At 49.9% G+C, this 16,662-nt stretch overlaps 1 protein-coding gene across 3 annotated transcripts in view; it reads right to left on the bottom strand.

Annotated features, from left to right (window-relative positions):
- Positions 1-16,662, bottom strand: part of Girdin (protein girdin) — a 571,686-nt gene that overhangs the window by 425,910 nt on the left and 129,114 nt on the right. The window lies entirely within an intron of this gene.

Below are 16,662 nucleotides of genomic sequence, written 5' to 3'. Positions count from 1 at the left end.
AACAACCTCCCCCACCCCCCAGTAACGTGTACACGCTGTACATGTACAATGTACTCGAGTGCTGTAACAACCTCCCCCACCCCCCAGTAACGTGTACACGCTGTACATGTACAATGTACTCGAGTGCTGTAACAACCTCCCCCACCCCCCAGTAACGTGTACACACTGTACATGTACAATGTACTCGAGTGCTGTAACAACCTCCCCCACCCAAAAAAAAGAGTCAATATTCTCACCACCATGAGACCGGTAATTACGGCTGCCAATGTCAAAAACTTGTTTTCTTTCTCAATTTTGAATAAACAAAGAGAAAATGAAGAAGGTATACCATGGGTGTGTGTGTGTGTACAGCCACCCATAGCTCCGGGTTCGTGTGTGTGTGTGTGTGTGTGTGTGTGTGTGTGTGTGTGTGTGTGTGTGTGTGTGTGTGTACAGCCACTCATAGCTCCGGGTTCGTGTGTGTGTGTGTGTGTGTGTGTGTGTGTGGTGTACAGCCACCCATAGCTCCGGGTTCATGTGTGTGTGTGTGTGTGTGTGTGTGTGTGTGTGTGTGTGTGTGTGTGTGTGTGTGTGTGCGAAGCGGCGACACGGATAAAGATCATTTTCCTCACGAAATTTCAAGAGGAAGACAAAAAAAATACTCCTCAAATCTGATCTGAAATTCAAGGACGCTGGTGTTGAAGACTCTCATTATCTCCCACCCACCCACCACCACCATCACCAGCCCCTCTCCATCAGCCAGGGAGGTCTTCCTCCCTCGCTTTCCGTACGTGCGTAGCCACGGACGGACCATCCATCCCCATCCCCCTACTATAATTAGACAGTAGAGACGTACGTAACAACGGACGGACCATCCCTCCCTCACCTACTATAATTAGACAGTAGATACGTACGTAGCCACGGACGGACCATCCCTCCCTCACCTGCTATAATTAGACAGCAGATACGTACGTAACAACGGACGAACCATCCCTCCTCCCTCTACTATAATCAGACAGAAGATACGTACGTAGCCACGTACGGACCATCCCTCCCTCACCTGCTATAATTAAACAGCAGATACGTACGTAGCCACGGACGAACCATCCCCTCCCCCTACTATAATCAGACAGTAGATACGTACGTAACCACGGACGGACCATCCCCCTCCCCTACTATAATCAGACAGTAGATACGTACGTAACCACGGACGGACCATCCCCCCCCCCCCCCTACTATAATCAGACAGCAGGACAACGCAAGAGGCATCTGTGAAGTAAGTGACCCCCTCCTCCTCCTTCTCGTGGTTTACGGGCGTAGAAAACGGAGAGATCACGCTCAGGAGGGGAGGGAAGTACGGCTGTGGAGAATGTGACGCGACCTGACGGTGGCGAATTGTGACGCGACCGTCACACGAGGCCCGACCGTCACACGAGACAACGTAATGTTTTCAGCGACGCCACGCGTGCCTACCACGAGCACACGTGGTGGCCTTTAATTACCTTCTCACGTGGGCGAGATCGAATGGCCTCGTTGTTGATCGAGTATACAAAAAAAAAGGGGGGGTGAGGAGTGAGGGGGTTCAGTCACGGGCACGAGCGACCTCAGGGAAAAGCGGGCGCGTGGGCGGGCGGGCGGGTGAAGACAGGCCACCCCACACCCACCCTGAGGAACGAGGCGTAATTACGCTATTTCAAGGCGTGTGACGCAGGACGTCGGGGTGTGTGTGTGTGCGTGTGTGTGTGTGGTACTTACGGTGGTAGTTACGCTAGGTACAGTACCGTCACAGTAATGCTCCACCTCACACACCTTCCATTACCACTGAGAAATACACCCACCCAGTTCACCACCTCAAGTTCTCAAGGCCACTTCATAATACACATTACCACCACCACCAGCAGCAGCTCAGTCCCCTGAGCATCCTACGATGGGGTGAGGGAGGGAGGCGGAGGCTGGAGGTGGAGGCTGGAAGCGGAGGCTGGAGGCGGAGGCTGGAGGCGGAGGCTGGAGACGGAGGCGAGAGGCGGAGGCTGAGGCTGGAGGCGGAGGCGGAGGCTACAGAATGAGGCTGGCGGCTGGAGGCAGAGGCTGGAGGCGGAGGCGGAGGCTGGAGATGGAGGCGAGAGGCGGAGGCTGGAGGCGAAGGCTGGAGACAGAGACGGAGGCGGAGACGAAGGCTGGAGGCGGAGGCTGTCAGGGTGGCACAAACACACACACACACACACACACAGAACTCTGCACAGAGCGAGTCTAATGCATGTATCATCCAACTTCCTCTCCCCCCTCCAACATCTCTGGTGATGGCGTCTAGTTCGCTTATGGCCTTCGTGTCCCCTGTGTGTGTGTGTGTGTGTGTGTGTGTGTGTGTGTGTGTGTGTGTGTGTGTGTGTGTGTGTGTGTGTGTCGCAAGTCACACAGCTCATCTCTGCGGACAGCGCACGCACGTGCGACCATCGGAATCGCATAAGGCACTCCGGGGCGCCTGGTGAAACCTTAATCAACATAGAATCCAGTCCACCTGCGTCCTGGACTGGACCAAGCCAGCCAGCCCGTGTACAGGGCCAGGGGCGCAGAGGAGGACACTGAGCGTGCGCAGAAGGACTGGCACATACGGGGCCTTAATGACGTATTACACTGGGATATAAACACTTGACAAGGAGGGCTACAGGAAGCACAGAATCGATTATTCAGTCATCTACATCATCGTCAGTGAAGTGTTGTATAACGATCGAACAACTAATGACTGGATTACGTATTGAGGTACATAACAGCGATCAGTCATGACTGGATGGGTGGGGTATCTACTGTGAGGGAGGAAGGATCATGCTACTGGGTAACTGCACAGTGCTGGGGGAGATGGGGGGAGAAGGAGAGGCAAGGGGAGGTCACGGTGGGGTGGGAGGGGGGGATGCTTAGGACGTGGGTGGGGGGTAATTCTATCTCTGGGGGTGATTCTATCTCTGGGGGAGGCTGCTTGGGGTGATTCTATCTCTGGGGGAGGCTGCTTGGGGTGATTCTATCTCTGGGAGAGGCTGCTTGGGGTGATTCTATCTCTGGGGAGGCTGCTGGGGTGATTCTATCTCTGGGGGAGGCTGCTGGGGGTGATTCTATCTCTGGGGGAGGCTGCTGGGGATTATTCTATCTATGGGAGAGGCTGCTGGGGGTGATTCTATCTCTGGAGGAGGCTGCTGGGGGTGATTCTATCTGGGGAGGCTACTGGGGTGATTCTATCTCTGGGGGAGGCTGCTGGAGTGATTCTATCTCTGGGGGAGGCTGCTGGGGGTGATTCTATCTCTGGGAGAGGCTGCTGGAGTGATTCTATCTCTGGGGGAGGCTGCTGGGGGTGATTCTATCTCTGGAGGAGGCTGCTGGGATGATTCTATCTCTGGGGGAGGCTGCTGGGGGTGATTCTATCTCTGGGGGAGGCTGCTGGGGGTGATTCTATCTCGTGGGGAAATAACTCAGGGTTGCTGGGGTTGATTTACTTTAAGGAGGAGGAGGGGAAGTAACTGGGGGCTGCTGGGGTGATGATTTTAGCGCTTGGGGAGGCAACTGAGGAAGGGGGAGAAAACTGGGGGTGAGGGAGGCTTGGCTGGCGAGTGAGTCACAGTTTGGGAGCGGGGAGACAACTGAATACTCCCATCACCCTGGGGGGCGGAACTACGGTCTGGGGGACCACCGTCTCCACCCACTACCCCTCACTCCCTTCCCCATCCACCCACTACCCCTCACTTCCCCATCCACCCACTACCCGTCACTACTCCCTCCCCTCCATCCACTACCTCCCCCTTCCCCTTCCCCCCATCCACCCACTACCCCTCACTTCCTCCCCCTTCCCCCCCTCCCTCCACTCACTACCCCTCACTCCCTTCCCCATCCACCCACTACCCCTCACTTCCTCCCCCCTTCACCCACTACCCCTCACTTCCTCCCCACTTCACCCACTACCCCTCACTTCCTCCCCCATCCACCCACTACCCCTCACTCCCTCCTCCCCTCCACCCACTACCCCTCACTTCCTCCCCCTTCCCCCCTCCCTCCACCCACTACCCCTCACTTCCTCCCCCTTCCCCCACTACCCCTCACTCCCTCCCCCTTCCCCCCTCCCTCCACTACCCCTCACTCCCTCCCCCTTCCACCCTCCACCCACTACCCCTCACTCCCTCCCCCTTCCCCCCTCCACCCACTACCACTCACTCCCTCCCCCCATGTGTGATGGCCAGTGTGGTATATTCCTCTTACCTCAGGCTCCTCTCTCTCTCTCTCTCTCTCTCTCTCTCTCTCTCTCTCTCTCTCTCTCTCTCTCTCTCTCTCTCACGCCCCCATATTGCAAGGAGAAGCAAACACTCATACCCACAACCTCCCAATCTACACCTCGATGCAGTTCAGGGCACCACAGCCTTTAGCCTCCAAACCAAACCATGGGGCACGAAGCCCATTTTCTAAACTCGGATGGGTTTTGTAATACAGTGTTACAAGCGGGGCGAGAGGACTTGTTTTTCTTTTCACGAATGTAGTTTGGCTTCGTAGTTATCTCGAATCAGTAATTAGGTATACTGTCGTGTGATGGCCATCCTTGTACAAGGTATTCGATCAAAGGAGAAATATCGTAGGTAATTACGCAAGAACCACATTATCATTATTATTATTATTATCATTATTATTATTATGATCATTATTATTATCATTACTATCATTATCATTATTATTATAATCATTATTATCATTACAATTAGCATTATTATAATAACAATTATTATCATTATTATTATTATTGATATCATTATCATTACTATCATTATTATTATTATGAACTATTATTATTATCATTATTATTATTGTTATTATTATTATTATTATTATTATTATTATTATTATTATTATCATGAACTATTATCATTATCATCATCATGATTATTATTATCATTATTATTATCATCATCACTATCATCATTATCATTATTATCATTATCCTTATCATTTCTTTCTGACCTGATCTCAAAATACGATCAATATAAAACCTTCCCAGGATACAGTGACCCTGATGATGGATGATACGACTCAAAACAGGTATGATCAATCATAAATATGAACAAAACGTGAGAGCATCTCGTATCTACCTTCATATAAAAAAAAAATAAGTTTTCTCCCCCTTTCCCACATTTAACCCTCACTCAACAACTGACAACCATTAATTCAAAAGAAAATACATATAAATACGTGTCAGACTACCACTAATTCAAAAAAAAAATACATAAAAATACGTTTCAGTTTAAGCTAAGTGTTTTACAGCAATAGCCTAAAACACTTAAGTGATTCTAGGAAACAACGTCTTATTATAAGTTCGAGGGCTGAATGAAAAAAGAGAGAGAGAAGAAAAAAAGGTGTTAATGAAACGACATGTGAAAAGCGCAAAGTGAGAAACTCACCCAGTAAATGAGAGCAGTTCTGCGGGGAAGTTTACCAATTAAACCAGACCGAGTCCTGTGGCGTGGCCAACCATTGTTGTGGGTGCTGGTCGCGGAGGGGCATCAGCTGATTGCTACCGCTCACAAGCCCCAGCAGAGTGTGTGTGTGTGTGTGTGTGTTCACAAGCCCCAGCAGAGTGTGTGTGTGTGTGTGTGTGTGTGTGTGTGTGTGTGTGTGTGCTCACAAGCCCCAGCAGAGTGTGTGTGTGTGTGTGTGTTCACAAGCCCCAGCAGAGTGTGTGTGTGTGTGTGTGTGTGTGTGTGTGTGTGTGTGTGTTCACAAGCCCCAGCAGAGTGTGTGTGTGTGTGTTCACAAGCCCCAGCAAAGTGTGTGTGTGTGTGTGTGTGTGTGTGTGTGTGTGTGTGTTCACAAGCCCCAGCAGTGTGTGTGTGTGTGTGTGTGTGTGTGTGTGTTCACAAGCCCCAGCAGTGTGTGTGTGTGTGTGTGTGTTCACAAGCCCCAGCAGTGTGTGTGTGTGTGTGTGTGTGTGTGTGTGTGTGTGTGTGTGTGTGTGTGTGTGTGTGTTCACAAGCCCCAGCAGTGTGTGTGTGTGTGTGTGTGTGTGTGTGTGTGTGTGTGTGTGTTCACAAGCCCCAGCAGTGTGTGTGTGTGTGTGTGTGTTCACAAGCCCCAGCAGTGTGTGTGTGTGTGTGTGTGTGTGTGTGTGTGTGTGTGTGTTCACAAGCCCCAGCAGTGTGTGTGTGTGTGTGTGTGTGTGTGTGTGTGTGTGTGTTCACAAGCCCCAGCAGTGTGTGTGTGTGTGTGTGTGTGTTCACAAGCCCCAGCAGTGTGTGTGTGTGTGTGTGTGTGTGTGTGTGTGTCTGTGTGTGTGTGTTCACAAGCCCCAGCAGTATGTGTGTGTGTGTGTGTGTGTGTGTGTGTGTGTTCACAAGCCCCAGCAGTGTGTGTGTGTGTGTGTGTGTGTTCACAAGCCCCAGCAGTGTGTGTGTGTGTGTGTGTGTGTGTGTGTGTGTGTGTGTGTGTGTGTGTGTGTGTGTTCACAAGCCCCAGCAGTGTGTGTGTGTGTGTGTCTGTGTGTGTGTGTGTGTGTGTGTGTGTTCACAAGCCCCAGCAGTGTGGGGGGCGGGCGGGGGGGGGGGGGTTGCGGGGAGAGGGGGGGAAGAGGGGAAGGGGGTTGCCACATTGCCTTAATGTTGGTGTGTAATATTCCTACAATTACTCTTACCACTTGGAGAGAGAGGTTACTGGAAGTTCAATAGGGTGGTGGACATACGTTTATAACGAAGGTGGTCTTAATGACCCAGGTAATTAATTGGCTTTAATGACCCCCTGGTAATTGATAGGACAAGAGACCAACCAATTAAACCATCTATGGTGTCGGCCGGGTTGTACATCACCTGATAATCGTAAACATACCCAGCCGACGAGGTGCCACGGTCTGCCATGGTGCTGGACACGAATCAGCTGATGAATGTAAACATTGCCAGCTGAAGAGTTGCCAACTATTGCCTTTCTTTTTTTTTGCCGACCGGGCAACTGATTAGCTCAGTTGACGAGTTGCTAAGTACTGTAATGGTGCTGGACGGAGAGTCCATCAGCTGATAAATGCAACACATGATCAAATGACGAGTTGCCAAGTACTGTCATGGCGGAAGACGGGGAGTATATCAGCTGATAATTGTAAACATAATCAGCTGACGAGTTGCCAAGTAGCGCTATGGTGCTAGACCCGGGGGAATACATCAGCTGATGATTGTAAACATGATCAGCTGACGAGTTGCCAGGCATTCCTATGATGCAGGACAGAAATCGCATCAGCTGATAACAGTAATAAACAAACCCAGCTGGCAAGTTACCCACTGGGGTATAATGTCTAAACAAGCTTAATTCCACCTTAAAAGGCTATTGACTTGCCTTAACGACCCTTTAATACTACTGTGCTATCACCAGCCATGATGACCTGGCCTTTCTCATGAACCCTACGTGCTCAAGGATCGTGACGTCGTGCTCAATGGCACTGTTGCCGTCGTGCTCAATGGCACTGTTGCCGTCGTGCTCAATGGCACTGTTGCCGTCGTGCTTAATGGTACTGTTGCCGTCGAGCTCAACGACACTGTTGCCGTCGTGCTCAATGGCACCGTTGCCGTCGTGCTCAATGTCACTGTTGCCATCGTGCTCAATGGCACTATTGCTGTCGTGCTCAATGGCACCGTTGCCGTCGTGCTCAATGGCACTGTTGCCGTCGTGCTCAATGACACTGTTGCCGTCGTGCTCAATGGCACTGTTGTCGTCGTGCTCAATGGCACTGTTGCCGTCGTGCTCAATGTCACTGTTGCCGTCGTGCTCAATGGCACTGTTGTCGTCGTGCTCAATGGCACTGTTGCCATCGTGCTTAATGGCACCGTTGCCGTCGTGCTCAATGGCACTGTTGCCGTCGTGCTCAATGGCACTGTTGTCGTCGTGCTCAATGTCACTGTTGCCGTCGTGCTCAATGGCACTGTTGCCGTCGTGCTCAATGGCACCTTTGCTATCGTGCTCAATGGCACTGTTGCCGTCGAGCTCAACGACACTGTTGCCGTCGTGCTCAACGACGTTTAAGAGAGAGAGAGAGAGAGAGAGAGAGAGAGAGAGAGAGAGAGAGAGAGAGAGAGAGAGAGAGACACGACGCCACGATTCCCTCTCCCCCTCTCACAGCAACCTATGACTGAGCAATATAATCCAATCTCCCTCCACCCTTCTTCCCCTTTGCAACACCTACCAGTCAACTCCTCTTACCTACGTACTCTTCCCTTCCCCTCCTCCCTCACTTCCTCAGCAACCCTTGAAGGAAACTTCAGGTCATAAAATCCTCAAGGCAGCAGCATGCCCTCTCTACCCTGACAAAGGCACGGAGCGGCGTTACCGGACTCCTCCCGCTCGAGGTGACGCCCCGAGCGAGACACAAGAATCACCTAGGGCGAGGCTGTATCACTGGGAGTGCAGCCTCACCAAAGAACTTCTCACTCCAAGGGAGTCTGCATTTCCCTGCTACTGTATGCAGCGCGACCTCGGCCTGCAGGAGCCTAGGTCACACCAGCAGGACTCTTTCACAGAAATCGGTCTCGGGGAACTGCGAATAAAATAAATACTTTGGAATTGCATTTTTTCTCAATCATATATATATATATATATTCCTATGAGTCCACGGGGAAAATGAAACACGATAAGTTCTCAAGTGCACTTTCGGGTAATAATCACACACACATATATATGTATATATACAGCCCGTATCGCTCACCATCGGCCATAGGGAGCAAAGACTATCCACCTGTCCTTGGCAAATAGAAGTACAGAACGAGAACCATAACAACGCTAAGCCACAGAGGCGTCAAATTGAATAGGGGGAGAGTAAGATTGCCTTTGCTTCCCCCTCCTTCCCCTCCCTCCCTCTCTATCTATCTATCTATCTATCTATCTATCTATCCATCTTCACGGGGTCGTAACACTGGGAGTTGAGGGAGAGCAGAAGTAGAGAAAAAATAAAGGAAGAGAAGAGGTAGAGAAAAAATAGAGGGAGAGAAGAGGTGGAGAGAAAATGGCGGGAGAGAAGAAGTAGAGAAAAAATAGAGGGAGAGAAGAGGTAGAGAAAATAGAGGGAGAAAAGAGGTAGAGAAAATGGCGGGAGAGAAGAGGTAGAGAGAAAATGGAGGGAGAGAAGAGGTAGAGAAAAAATATAGGGATAGAAGAGGTAGAGAAAATGGAGGGAGAGAAGAGGTAGAGGCAAGACACGTACGACCATCGTTACGGTCACGAAGGGAGACGGATCGGTTCCCCTACAGAGGGAAAGGAGGAGGAGGAGGAGGAGGAGGAGGAAGAAGTCCTCCTTGGCTGGTACTGACTCGGGCTGGGAGAGAGAGAGAGAGAGAGAGAGAGAGAGAGAGAGAGAGAGAGAGAGAGAGAGAGAGAGAGAGAGAGAGAGAGACTCATGAATGCCGTGCTCATCAAAACGTACACCGCGAGATAGGCATTACAATCTTCTTTAACTGCATTATTTCCCCTCCGTCTTTGCGAGGCAGCGTCGGGAAACAAAACATGTCCTCATTTGCACGCACCCACACCCAAACTTCCCTGGATAATGTGCCGAAACCACCGCCTACCATCCACAGCCGAGCCCCCAAGGCCTATTCCACTGTTTACCTTCACCACTTCGTACCTCCTGGATCAGCCCACTTAAAACAGCACACGTAGCCACTCGTATACCACATCGATCCAGTTTGGGTCTATCCCGCGCACGCCTCTCGCCCTACTGAATATTCAAGGCATTGATATCCTGCCATCTCCTTCACGGTGTTTCCCCCCCTTTCCACTCACGTCTGACACGTGGATCTTCATAAGTTAAGTCCCTCTTCCCTCATCCTCTCCATATCTCCAAACCACAGGCAAGATATCCCTCTCAGTCACACTTGCGCTCACCTCTCACCACATACCGCCCTCAGGAATCATATTTCCTCCGTTTTCTTCGAGGCCCTTCAAGACTCGCATCCCCACACCACCGTCGGGACTCCTATACCATCAAACATACCTATTTTCGCCCACGCATACACCGACCTCTCCTTCCACACGCTCCTTCGCGCATCCAGGACCTTATCCCCCTCCTCATCCACCTTATGATCCACTTCATCCCCCGTGGTTCCACCCGCTGCCACGTCCACCACTACCCCCCAGGTATCTAAAGCACTCCAGTTTCAACGGGTTCTGCCCATTTCAGACGATCAAGAGTTAAGTTTGAAATGTGATCGGGAGGCGAAGTTGTTCAGCGTCTGGCGAATCATGAGAGAGTGTGTGTATATATTCTAGCGATGTCGTCTTCGTCTGGGAGAGCGAGATCGGTCGGGTTTAAGTTGCTTAAACCGACCTCTTTCTACCTCTGGACTGGTTGGTGGCTGTGGTTATAAAGAGGTTTAGCAGGGATGTTTTTTCGCTGTTGTTGTTTGAGATGACACCTCCTTACAACTCGGGAGATGCGGGCCCCTATGGTCTAGGGCGCGCCCTGTCGGAGGTGAGGGACCTGGGCGCTGGTCCTAGGAGGAGGAGGAGAGAGGTTGGGCTTGCTAATCTGCCCTAGGGACACAGGCACAAATCAAATCCCACCCCCGGCGCCCTAAGAGAGCCAGACTCCTCCCTCTGTTGGTCAAGATGTGGGATCCAATGCGACAGCAGGGGTAGTGACTGCCGACTCCGATGGGTCGGAACGTGTGTGATTCATTCTTCCGCGTGCGGGTGTTCAATGCCTATGCTCTGGCTCAACAGACCAGCCGGTGATTATTCAGGGGGCTCTGTTTTACGCCGGGTCTATGGCTCTGTTACAGCGAGAGAGGGGGAAAAGGGAGGGAGTAACTTGATTTCCCACAACACCTGATGTCTACTACTGCAGGAGAGAGAGAGAGAGAGAGAGAGAGAGAGAGAGAGAGAGAGAGAGAGGGGGGTAAGAACATACACCCACACCCCCCATCCTCATTCTTTCTCATCCTCTGACGCAAGAGCCCGAGATCCTAAAAAAAAAATCTTATTCCTCCTTTAAAAGAGAAAGTGAATAGTCTCGGCTATTCTTTCCCGGCCGAGAAAATTGCACCGTCCATTATATTCGGAAACCACGCTCTCCCTTCCCATCATATATATCCACCCACCCCATCCCCGCCCTTCTGAAACCACGCTCTCCCTTCCCATCATATATATCCACCCACCCCATCCCCGCCCTCAGGAGCCAACATACCCTGGTTTCTTTCCAGAGGTGAAGGCTATAAACATTCGTCTTTACTTCCCCAATCTTTTGGAGTTATACAAACATTCTCTTACTTTCTCTTGCTTTATTTAGTACATTCTCCATCTCCTCCCCTGTTCGTAAAGTCCTTATGTTTGAGTACGGATATTCTCTTACTCTCTCTCTTGCTTTATTTAGTGTATTCTCTATCTCCTCCCCTGTTCGTGAGGTAATGTACTTACGTTTGTACAATCCTGAGGTACAGTTACCTTACCCTTGTACCTCACATCCCTCCGCCTGAGGGAACTACCACTGTACTTACTACCTATCCCCTTGTGGTACAGCACCTATCCTTGTAACATCCTCACTCTTCCTGAAGTACCTAACCTTCACCCAGTTCCTGAAGTGCCTTACCCTTGTACTACCTCCGCCCTAGTGCTGAAGTGCCACAGACCCTGTTAAGTAAGAGACTTATCAGAGGGGGGCCTTAATAATAACCCCCCCCCCTAAAATCAAAAATAAAAAAAGGCTTGACCTTTTGACATGACCTGCATCTCGCAATGTATTACCCAGGTCACTCCACCTTTATCCAGAACACCTTTTTTTTTGGACTTCAGCCGACGCGTGGGCTTCTTCTGAAGGCGTATGGCGTATGTGCGTATGTGCCAACACACTTGAAAATTATTTCCTTTGGTTAAAATAGTCTTTGGCAACCTTTATGGGAGACTTCTGTCTTTCAATCTACCAGGTTCCCAGGTCTAACAGTCTACCAGGTTCCTTAGAGTCTACCAGGTTCCCAGGTCCTTACAGTCTACCAGGTTCTCAGGTCCTTACAGTCTACAGGTTCTCAGGTCCTTAGAGTCTACCAGGTTCCCAGGTCCTTACAGTCTACCAGGTTCCCAGGTCCTAACAGTCTACCAGGTTTCCAGGTCCTTACAGTCTACCAGGTTCTCAGGTCCTTACAGTCTACCAGGTTCCCAGATCATAACAGTCTACCAGGTTCTCAGGTCCTTAAAGTCTACCAGGTTCCTAGATCATAACAGTCTACCAGGTTCCCAGGTTCTTACAATCTACCAGGTTCCCAAATCCTTACAGTCTACCAGGTTCCCAGGTCCTCACAGTCTACCAGGTCCCCAAGTCCTTACAGTCTACCAGGTCCCCAAGTCCTCACAGTCTACCAGGTCCCCAAGTCCTTACAGTCTACCAGGCACCCTGCTCCTAAAATCTACCAGGTCCCTCGATCTCCAATAATACTCGTAGGGCACAAGCTATCACTCCCGCACCCCTTTCCTCCTTTCCCCTTTTCTCCCTTACTCAATCCTCCCTTATATCCGCCCCTACCTACCCCACCCCACCCCCTCACCCCTCTTGCTGGTAATAACCCTCCTTATCTTCCCTCCTCCGCTCCCTCCGCTCCCTCCCTCCCTTGTGGCGACCTCCACGATCAATGCGTGTCGACACCATCACCCACCACATAGGAGTGAAGTCCCTCCACGACACCATCACAACCCCCGCCAGGCTGCTACTGCTACTACTGCTCCTCCTCCTCCTCCTCCTCGGCTTCTCCTCCTTCTCCTTGGCTGTTCTTCCTCCTCCTCCTCCTCCTCGGCTTCTCCTCCTTCTCCTTGGCTGTTCTTCCTCCTCCTCCTCCTTCTCCTCCTTGGCTTCTCCTCCTTCTCCTTGGCTGTTCTTCTTCCTCCTCCTCCTCCTTCTCCTCGGCTTCTCCTCCTCCTCCTTGGCTGTTCCTCCTCCTCCTCCTTGGCTGTTCCTCCTCCTCCTTCTCCTCCTTGGCTGTTCTTCCTCCTCCACCTCCTCTTCGCGTGTTCCTCCTCCTCCTCCTCCTCCTTGGCTGTTCCTCCTCCTCCTCCTCCTTGGCTGTTCTTCCTCCTCCACCTCCTCCTCAGCTGTTCCTCTTCCTCCTCCCTCCTCCTCAGCTGTTCATCTCCTCCTCCCTCCTCCTCAGCTGTTCCTCCTCCTCCTCCTCCTTGGCTGCTCCTGGACCCAATGCCGTTCCTCTTGTCGCTGTTTCCTCTTCTTCTCTTCCCCGCCTCCACTCTTCCCTCCTTCCTCGCTTCCACAATCCAGTGGTCTTCGCCCTCCACACACACCCCCTCCTCGTACCCAGGCCGTCTGCTTGACCTGCTTAACAAGGAGGAGCCCCCAGGACTCGTCTTCCCTCCCTCCCCTTCCTGCTCCTACGACCCATCTCGTGGATGACTGAACCACTCACTCATTCACTCGTCCCTGACCGCGAAAAGAGAGAGAAAAAATGAGATAATAAAACTCTCTCTCTCTCTCTCTCTCTCTCTCTCTCTCTCTCTCTCTCTCTCTCTCTCTCTCTCTCTCTCAGCAGAACGCCCCCCCTTTCCTTATTTCTCGATAGATAATTGACTCCGTCGTCACGGCACGGACATAACTTCTCCCTTAAAACTGATATCGACAGGGAGTCGAACCCTTCCAACGAGAAGGAAGAGAAATCATCATTTCCTAGAGTTCTCTCTCTCTTATATATATATATATATATATATATATATATATATATATATATATATATATATATATATATATATATATATCTTATTATTTATTATTTTGCTTTGTCGTTGTCTCCCGCGTTAGCGAGGTAGCGCAAGGAAACAGACGAAAGAATGGCCCAACCCGCCCACATACACATGTATATACATACACGTCCACACACGCAAATATACATACCTATACATCTCAATGTACACATACATATACACACACAGACATATACATATATACACATGTACATAATTCATACTATCTGCCTTTATTTGTTCCCATCACCACCTCGCCACACATGGAATAACATATATATATATATATATATATATATATATATATATATATATATATATATATATATATATATATATATATTAAGGCTGTGGTTCTATTTATATCCGGGCGGTTCGAGGTCTGGTTCGAGCAAATCAGCTGCCCCGACCCGTGAGCCGGGGGAAGTACATTATGTGCCTTCGGCGCAAATGAAACTGCGAGACAATGAACCACGGGTTCGTTCTTTTACATTCTACAAGACTCGTTCTTTTACACTTTATGAGACTCGTTCTTAGAAAAGTTCCCACCTCCAGTCAATATTGAAGGAGCCATAACAAGCCAACATACCACGATATATATATATATATATATATATATATATATATATATATATATATATATATATATATATATATATATCCCTGGGGATGGGGGAGAAAGAATATTTCCCACGTATTCCCTGCGTGTCGTAGAAGGCGACTAAAAGGGGAGGGAGCGGGGGGGCTGGAAATCCTCTCCTCTCAATTTTTTTTAATTTTCCGAAAGAAGGAACAGAGAAAGGTGCCAGGTGAGGATATTCCCTCAAAGGCCCAGTCCTCTTTTCTTAACGCTACCTCGCTAATGCGGGAAATGGCGAATAGCATGAACGAACAATATATATATATATATATATATATATATAGAGAGAGAGAGAGAGAGAGAGAGAGAGAGAGAGAGAGAGAGAGAGAGAGAGAGAGAGAGAGAGAGAGAGAGAGAGAGCAGGGGGCTAGAATCCTCTCTTCTCGTTTTTATTTTTAATTTTCCAAAAGAAGGAACAGAGAAGGGGGCCAGGTGAGGATATTCCCTCAGAGGCCCAGTCCTCTGTTCTTAACGCTACCTCGCTAACGCGGCAAAAGGGCGAATAGTACGAAAGATATATATATATATATATATATATATATATATATATATATATATATATATATATATATATATATATATATATCCACGTCAGCCTCCTGAAGCTTATAGAACCTGCCATGAACATTCCCCAACCCAATTCCCCTGACCCAACTCTGACACCATTCTGGACATGAGATAAGTCGAGGGTGACAGACGTAACGAAGATCACTCCAGAGAAATAAACTCGTCCTCTTAAGAGAAGAAACGGGCCAATTTCTCCGTCGTGCCAGTGTATACTGAGGAGGAAGCACTCTCACTCCCTCACTTACCATACCAGGAAGCACTCTCACTCCCTCACTTACCATACCAGGAAGCACTCTCACTCCCTCACTTACCATACCAGGAAGCACTCTCACTCCCTCACTTACCATGCCAGGAAGCACTCTCACTCCCTCACTTACCATACCAGGAAGCACTCTCACTCCCTCACTTACCATACCAGGAAGCACTCTCACTCCCTCACTTACCATACCAGGAAGCACTCTCACTCCCTCACTTACCATACCAGGAAGCACTCTCACTCCCTCACTTACCATGCCAGGAAGCACTCTCACTCCTTCACTTACCATACCAGGAAGCACTCTCACTCCCTCACTTACCATGCCAGGAAGCACTCTCACTCCCTCACTTACCATGCCAGGAAGCACTCTCACTCCCTCACTTACCATACCAGGAAGCACTCTCATTCCCTCACTTACCATACCAGGAAGCACTCTCATTCCCTCACTTACCATACCAGGAAGCACTCTCATTCCCTCACTTACCATACCAGGAAGCACTCTCACTCCCTCACTTACCATACCAGGGTTTCGGAAAGGGGGGGGGGGGGGGACTGGAATTAACCACTAGAATGAACCACTGGAAAATACCTTTACAAAGAACCCAACCCCCTTCCCTTCCTCCTCCTCCCTTCCAACCTCCCTTTCCACAGTTATTGCTGGATTTACTGGCGGTGAGAGAGAGAAAAAAATAAATTAACCAGAGACTTTGATATCCAGCTCCAGTTTCTAATTTCCAGGCCCCAAGAAAAGACCCAACAAATCCAGCTTTTAAGAACGATCCCCCCTCAGGGACATTAGCTGGGCCTGCAATGTGAAGTTTAGTAATTACGTAGACCTCACGATGGTTTGGGAGGTCTTCTACCCCCAACACCTGGGTCTGGGGACCTTACCTTACCCTACGTATACCTTACGATAGTTTGGGAGGTCTTCTACCCTCAACACCTGGGTCTGGGACCTTACCTTACCTTACGTATACCTTACGATGGTTTGGGAGGTCTTCTACCCTCAACACCTGGGTCTGGGACCTTACCTTACCTTACGTATACCTTACGATGGTTTGGGAGGTCTTCTACCCCCACACAGCTGGGGTCTGGGACCTTACCTTACCTTACGTATACCTTACGATGGTTTGGGAGGTCTTCTATCCCACACAGCTGGGGTCTGGGACCTTATATTACCTTACGTATACCTTACGATGGTTTGGGAGGTCTTCTACCCCAACACAGCTGGGTCTGGGGCCTTACCTTACCTTACGTATACCTTACGATGGTTTGGGAGGTCTTCTAGCCCCACACAGCTGGGGTCTGGGACCTCACCTCACCTCCCATTGATCTTACAATGGTCACGGAGGTCTTCAACCATCACAGCCAGGCCAGCATTGCGTCCAGCCTCTGCTCCCGTTAGTACCTCTCTCTCTCTCTCTCTCTCTCTCTCTCTCTCTCTCTCTCTCTCTCTCTCTCTCTCTTATCTCCTGGGAGGGCTCCAGCC

The sequence above is a fragment of the Panulirus ornatus genome, chromosome 32 (assembly GCF_036320965.1).
Source record: "Panulirus ornatus isolate Po-2019 chromosome 32, ASM3632096v1, whole genome shotgun sequence".
Lineage (NCBI taxonomy): Eukaryota > Metazoa > Arthropoda > Malacostraca > Decapoda > Palinuridae > Panulirus > Panulirus ornatus.
Note: the sequence above shows the minus strand (reverse complement) of the source record. Positions and strands in the feature narration are given on the sequence as shown.